Raw genomic sequence first — 8,370 nt, 5'->3', positions numbered from 1 at the left:
TTTGCTAATACAGGAGGATAACTGGGGAGTCTGGGGGTCGGTTTACTGGGAGGATGGAGCAGGGATTGGTCAGACCAGAAGCAGCGCAACAGTTGCGGCATGCGCTTTATTTTTAGGCGCTCCTATTTGAGCGTCTGGCAGCTTGGTTGGGGGGCTGGGACTGTGTCATGCTCAGGATCCAAGTGGCTGAACAATCGAGCTAAGAAAAGACAGTGAGAAGTGTAGTGAGGTCCCTCTGTCTCCAATAATACGTGTGGATGATTGGCAAAAAAAAGTTTGATTCACACGTTAAATGGTAATTATTCAATAATACTATTTATCATCTCTCTGTAAAATTATATTGTCAATAATGTAATATTGACAAATCATGGTTCACAGTTCTCATGTTTAAGCAGTGATGGAAGAAGTATTTAAATCTTTTACTAAAGTAAATATAGCAATGTTAAGGTAAAAAATATTCCATTACAAGTAAAAGTCCTTTGTTAGAAATTTTACTTGAGTACAAGTACAAAGGTACTACCAGCCAAATGTACTTAAAGGGACTGTTTGTAACTTTCAGAAATGCTTGTTAACAGCGACACCTGTGGCCGTTAAGTCAACGACAGTCAGCGTCGGGCTCGCGCTTGTGCTCGCTCTACATAGACATGAACGAGCATCGTTCAAAACAGTGAGGCGACACACGTCAGCTAAAACCACAATATCACTCTATATTTCACCTGCTTGGCAGTAATGTTAGCTGACCAGACGAAGGTCTCTCCATGAATCACTACTGATCCTAGTGTTGGCTTTTCCTGCTTCAGCCCCGCTGCTTCTGCAATGTGTAGAGGTGGAGCGAGACAGCGAGAACGCACGCGGTGTGTGAGTGAAGGCAAGCAGGCAGCGGAGCAGAGACTCCGGCCACACGCGAGCGCGCATATGCGAGCGCGCATATGCGAGCAGCATGGGATCCCGACCCGGTAGATTTATACATGTAAGAAGTTACAAACAGTCCCTTTAAGGTAAAAAATATTCCACTACAAGTAAAAGTCCTGTGTTAGAAATGTTACTTGAGTACAAGTACAAAGGTACTACCAGCCAAATGTACTTAAAGACGTACAACTTTTACTTTTGATTCCTGTCAGTGTTATTTTATAATATTAAGTTATGATTACTGATGTATTACTGTATATGCAGTCATTTATGTTGTGGCAAGGCAAAGTGAAGCTATTTACTACTATAAGCTATTTACTGCTTTTACTTTGCTCGGTAGGTTTATCTGTAACTGCATCATATGTTGATATTAGCTGATCAGTAATTTGTATATATAAATAAGGTTTATTACAGTTGTCAAATAAGTGCAGTGAAGTAAAAAGTATAATATTGCCATGGAAATGTAGTAGAGTCATATATAATTTATAAAGTAGCATAATATGAAAATACTCGAGTAAAGCACAAAAACCTCAAAATGTACTTGAATACAGTTTTTGAGTCAAAACCACTTTGTGTAAATGAACGCTAGAAAAGTTAAATTGCACCAATATTGACAGAGGGTGAAAAAAGGTATATTCAGACAGACAGTTTGAGAAAAATAATGTGTGTTTTGAACATTAAAGCATGTAAACATGTTCTAGTAGAAACCCAAAATACAAGTATGAACCTGAAAATAAGCATGATATGTCCCCTTTAAAACAAGCACGTTAAATTCAGTCTCAATCACGTTTGAGAGAGACATTTTAAAGCATGAGGTCAGCCTGGTAAAGATGAAGCAACTGCATTAGCGCGTGTTTCAGCTATCTGCCACCCCTGAGTGAAATGCATGTCTGTGTAGACAAGCAAAAGGTCAATACAAGCTCAGGGAAGGTTATGGAAAGATGCTTGATATTATGAGAGCTACATTTGATATCCAGAGCATCAATATAGCAGCAAACAACTAGTTGCTATGTAAAGATATAGTGGAGTAACTGCTAAGGTTACCTTAGAAGAGATGAAGTCCCTCTGCTGTTAGCACCGTTAGCTGCGAGCTTGCTGCTGGCTCGCCCGCGCCATGTTGAGAGCCGTGAGAAGCAATGGGAAATGGGAATCGCGGATCATTCTGGGACAGCGCGGCCATTTTTTTGGAGAGTAGACTGTCAAATAAACACAGTTAAACATATATCACCAGTGCATTCATCTGTCATCTGTCAATCGTTCATCATCAGAAATGTATAAATTACGTGCGAAAGAAAAATGTGCCCATATAAATATATATATATTTGACATTAGTGAACACCTGCTGTTCAAAAAATGTAAATCTTTGGGGGCCCATGTCCAATTTACAAACGGGTAAGTGTATGACCTTTAGATCTAGGCTACAAGCTAAACGCCAACTACACTACCATCCGGACAAAGATAGCTAATGTTCTGCTAACTGAATACTAACAAAACGTTGGCTAATACTGCATATTTAATCTACTGTTAGACTATCTTGCAAAGGGAAACCCATAATGTTGGCCTACCTTTGTGTCTGACAGTATACTATATATACTACAATTCGGCTCTTGAATCTTATTCACTGTGTAGTGTTTTGTGTTAGTTCAGCAGTGCTTTTGACACTTGCAGAAAAACAACCAGCGGATGGCACTCTTTTGGCACCCTTTACCCTCCAAAAATAGGCGACAGGGGCGTCACATTCACAATCCGCCAATAGATTCCCTTAAATGTTGCTGTTTCTTTAATGAAAACCAGTTCATTTGGATTTTGATAGACCTATAGAATAACCATAGTAATTAAATATATTGTATGAAGTGATTTCAGTTGTGTCACCAACATGAACCGAGAGTTCTTGCCTTTCAACTCACTAAATTCAGGATTTATAGCCCAATTTACACCTTTAAATGAGGCCACATGGGAATCTTTTTTTTCTTCACTAAACACGAAAGGACAAACTGACTTCTTGAATTGACTGAAAACAAATTAGTGTCATCTCCAACTTTGTCAACATGACAGCATCCATTGATTGAAGCTGAGGCTGTGTACAGAAATACACCGAGACAGTTGACAGTGTGTGCGCATCGTAAAATTGATCATCTGCAAAGCAAATGAGTCATTTCCAATAAATATTATGTTTGCTGCAGGTTCGGGGGCTGTCACGGTGTTGTGACTCAGCAGTCAGTGACATGGCAGTGACACCAGATGCCAGCACCGCCGTCCTTGATGAAGTAGTGGGAGGTAAGAATAACTGTGTGACACATGCAGAAGGCATTCTTAGGATACTCTGTCTGGACACCGCCAGGTTCATCTCCCACCATGTAACAAGAGTTTTGTTTCTTCTTCAACCATTTTAGCCATTTCTTTTGCTCACTTGAATCATGAGCCAGAACATTCTCCAATAATAATAAAAGTAGGGGATTAAACTTTAACACCAGTATTTATGTTATCTCTTGGGGTTGTAAGACACCAAAATTATTCAATAATACTATTTATCATCTCTCTCTGTAAAATGATATTGTCAATATTGTCATTTTGACAAATCATGGTTCACAGTTCTCATGTTTAAACAGTGATGGAAGAAGTAGTTACATCTTTTACTAAAGTAAATATAGCAATGTTAAGGTAAACAATATTCCACTACAAGTAAAAGTCATGTTTTAGAAATGTTACTTGAGTACAAGTACAAAGGTACTACCAGCCAAGTACTTAAAGAAGTACAACTTTTACTTTTGATTCCTGTCAGTGTTATTTTATAATATTAAGCTATGATTACTGATGTATTACTGTGTATGCAGTCATTTATGTTGTGGCAAGGCAAAGTGAAGCTATTTACTACTATAAGCTATTTACTGCTTTTACTTTGCTGGATAGGTTTATCTGTAACTGCATCATATGTTATTAGCTGATCAGTAATTTGTATATATAAATTCTTGACTTTCAGTAGTTTATTACAGTTGTCAAATAAGTGCAGTGAAGTAAAAAGTATAATATTGCCATGGAAATGTAGTAGAGTCATATATAATTTATAATGTAGCATAATATGAAAATACTCAAGTAAAGCACAAAAACCTCAAAATGTACTTGGATACAGTTTTTGAGTCAAAACCACTGTGTGTAAATGAACACTAGAAAAGTTAAATTGCACCAATATTCACAGAGGGTGAAAAAAGGTATATTCAGACAGACAGTTTGAGAATAATAATGTGTTTTTTTTAACATTAAAGCATGTAAACATGTTCTAATAGAAACCCAAAATACAAGTATGAACCTGAAAATAAGAATTATATATCCCCTTTAAAACAAAAAAACACATTTGACTCAATATATTAAACACGTTCAACTTTTGACAATGTTACTTTGAATACTTTGGTATACAGTATATTGTTTCATAATAATACATGAATCTCAACCTTGGAAGTATAAAGTGTGAACTAAACGAAAAACCAAACCACAGAGCTACTGTTGAGCTGGACACTGTTCACTTGACATTAGTTCCCCAGAGACGGCCCTTGGCCGCTCTCACAGTCAGCTTGCCACCTTTTTTAATTAGCTTTTTTCCTGTTAGTCTGTCAGGTGAATATATTAAATATTTAAAAAGGGATTTGGGGGGAATTTGCTGGACAGAATAGGCCGGAGGCCAAGGCCCACTTGATTAGGTTCCACTGGTGATCTGGATCTGACGTTTCGGCCGTTAAGACCCTTTTTTCTTCAGCCATAACTCTGACACAGAATGAGACAGAAACCTGAATCTGTTGGGAATATTTGCAGAAACTAATTTAACTTAAACCTCAAGTGACAGAAGGTTGCTCAGTGAGGGCTAAACTAACTGTATGACTGGGTCTGCACATCCACGCTTCTTTTAGATAATTAGACACACTTGAACTCAGTGGACCATGAGTCGTGGCTATGGAGTAATGAGCGTAGTTTATGGGCCTCATCAACAACGTTGACACACCAGTTCCTGCCATCTGTGAGGAATCCGTGTCTGTCAGCTTATGTCACGTCTCTGGAGAGAAGGTTATTAATATCCATACAACCCGTGTAATGTAATCCCAGCAGAGATGGTTCTCTCTCAGGTTGACTGCTGGTGGTGATTTCATGAATGGGACTGTGCGACACCTTAGACCCTGAGACGGTGACTAACGGTGAGGCCTACATCCAAGAAAAGAAAGCTCTCAGACATCATGTGGGGCGGGTATTTTTATTTTCTCAAGTCATTTACGGTACAAAATAGACCTCCAGGTAACAAAATAGCCACGACTATACTGAAAATAGCAATGCAGCTGCAAGCTGAGAAACACTGTGCAATATAGAAGCTTGTGACACTATGATGAAGTTAATATTCATGAAATAAGGAAAAATAATGTTCTGAATCAGACAGTTCATATGTACCATTGCAGCCAATGGGAATTTAATTTCTATAGACAGTGACAACATTTGCAGTCCAGTGGTACATCTTTTCCTTAGTGTATTTTCATATGCAGAAATAACATTGGTCAGGCGTTGCTTATCAAGGTTCTCTTTAATGACAAATGTTTCAGAAAAGATTTCAATACATTTCTGAAGTCATATTGCTCTTTCTAGCAACTAAGGTCAAATGCAATCTAAATGCATGCAATGACTACACCACCTTTACTGAAAATGATTAGCAGTTCTTTTGAATAACGTCACCATAAATAAACATTTACACGGCATTATATCATTTGGCTATCAAATATACGATGCTCTTTCAAAATAGAATAAACTTTCTACAAAGCTAGTACAAATGGATTTAAGAAATATCTCCCCCATAGTACTATATGTCGTAACTATTTACATGAAATACAAAGTAACATAAATTATATATTGTGCTTCTATATGTTTTCTAGCATGCTTTTGTCAAATATTTTCACGAAAAAGAACATTTCACAGATGTAAACAATAATCCTTCCACATATACATAGTTTTTGTAATTAATGCTTAAACTAACTTTTTCTGACACCTTCCTATTTACATATTTTATATCAATTTCTAAAATGCCCTCATGACTAACTAACAAACCCTGATCTTTCACTTCAGACGCATCAGTGGTTCAATCTAAGTGTGGACGGTTGTCAACCGGTGTCTATCAGGTCTGCAGTTGGTTACATAAAGCGTGTCGCCAGCAAACAAGGGTCGTCAACGTCCTCACACTGAGTACCTGGAACAACCTGCGATCACCATAAATCTAAATAACAATACTACTGTAGGACACTCGCCATTTAAATCCTGCTGCCGGAGAGGAACAAAAGCTTATTTCTCTACAAAATGTCAGAAAACATAATAACATCTTACAATTTGCTCCCAAAGTTGCTGAGATATCTTTACAAGCACATAAGAAAACTACAGCAAACCATATTGTAAGTGTAACAATGTAGCTGTGGGTGTAAGATTTCAGCTTTTCAAAGTGAGACGTGGGCAGGTAACATGAATCAGAAATACCGGCGTGTTGGTTAAACCGATAATTAAAGAAGAAGGTGGGAGTCGTTTGATTTCAGAGACAGACACAAGGCAAGTGTGAGGCAGCAGGTGGAAGTGACAAAGCCTGGAGCATATGACTACAACAACACTGTGAAGAAGAGCTGGCTCCATCCACGAGGGGTTAAACACCAGCCTTATACACTAAGCCTACAGGTGTTTAATTACCTGTTGTCATTGTAATAGCATATCATCGGTGTTTACAATGGAAAGAAATTAATTTGATATTCCAAAGTTGTGTGGTTGGTAATGGTAGGATGGCGTTAATTCATGGAGATTTTGTGATATTTAATCCAATTTTGAAGTAAGTAGAATTTATTGCATTCAGTATTTGGGGGGAAGCAACAAGTAATTAAAGTAGAGCTGTCAAAGTTCAATAATAAATTACACAAAATCGCTTTAATACCACTAATTTCTTTAACACAATCAATCTTTTCGGAGTTTGTAGTGGGCTCTAAAAGCTAAAGAGAAGATACTGGTATCATATGAAACTAGAAAACCTAAGGAATCCATTAGTACCAACCACGTCAATACTAGCTTGTCATGAAGGAGGTTAAGTAACGCTCCAAACTTGTGCTAAATTTTGGCGAGGAAAAACTGTCATGGCCATTTTCAAAGGGGTCCCTTGACCTCCGACCTCAAGATATGTGAATGAAAATGGGTTCTATGGGTACCCACGAGTCTCCCCTTACAGACATGCCCACTTTATGATAATCACATGCAGTTTTGGGGCAAGTCATAATCAAGTCAGCACACTGACACACTGACAGCTGTTGTTGCCTGTTGGGCTGCAGTTTGCCATGTTATGATTTGAGCATATTTTTTATGCTAAATGCAGTACCTGTGAGGGTTTCTGGACAATATTTGTCATTGTTTTGTGGTGTTAATTTATTTCCAGTGATACATATATACATATGTTTGCATAAAGCAAGCATATTTGCCCACTCCCAGGTTGATAAGAATATTAAATACTTAAAAAAAATCCCCCTTTAAGATACATTTTGAACAGATAAAAAATTTGTGATTAATTTGCGATTAATTATGGACAATCATGCAATTAATTGTGATTAAATATTTGAATTGATTGACAGCCCTAAATTAAAGGTCTTATTGATAAAATTTTTATGGAGATGAATATTTTTTTTTAAATAACACATCCATAAAGCCTTTAGAAAGGTGCTGAATAAAATGTCTTTTCCTGAAATCAATTATTTTGATTCTGAATGTATTGTTTAAAAAAATTTGGCGATTCCAAAATGAATGTTTTGTTTATCTCTGTGGAAAATATCTGACGTTTGGTTCCCACTTTTAACAAGGCTTGTGAGCCAATAGTAAAACAGCGTTGGTATCTCTGAGTCGTCAGTTAGTGTGGAAAAAAAACGGATAAATGGCTGAGATTGACGGGAAGTGCCGGCAACGACTTGTTGTGAAGTAAATACAACTGAACAGGGGAGGGAGAATGCAACATCTAGTGGCTGAATGTTATCAATGTTATCAATAACACCTTTAATAGTCAACTCATTCACAAAGAAACTTCTCTTTCTGTTAATAATTAAAGGTCATGATGTGTACATTTCAGGGATTTCAGTGCATTGAACGTCCAGACTCCGTGTTGGCCATTATTATCAGAGACAACAATATTTAAACAAACAAATAAATAAATAATGGTTAAATAAATTGAAAACCATTTGGTGCACATTAATAATCAAACCCTTAATTTTTATCACATTGTTAGCTTAAGGAGAGAAAAATAATATTCACAGACACAGAGGAGGAGTGACACAGCACTAGCATACATTTAGTGGAGTGAGATCAGTCCTCATGTGGACTCTCTGCAGGTCAACTCGTCGTCATCTTCGGTCTCAAATGAGACCGAGCGCACCGCTCTCACGTAGTACCTTCTCATTAGCGGCAACGTTTTCTACT

Source organism: Sebastes fasciatus, chromosome 4 (genome assembly GCF_043250625.1).
Source record: "Sebastes fasciatus isolate fSebFas1 chromosome 4, fSebFas1.pri, whole genome shotgun sequence".
Classification (NCBI taxonomy): domain Eukaryota; kingdom Metazoa; phylum Chordata; class Actinopteri; order Perciformes; family Sebastidae; genus Sebastes; species Sebastes fasciatus.
Note: the sequence above shows the minus strand (reverse complement) of the source record.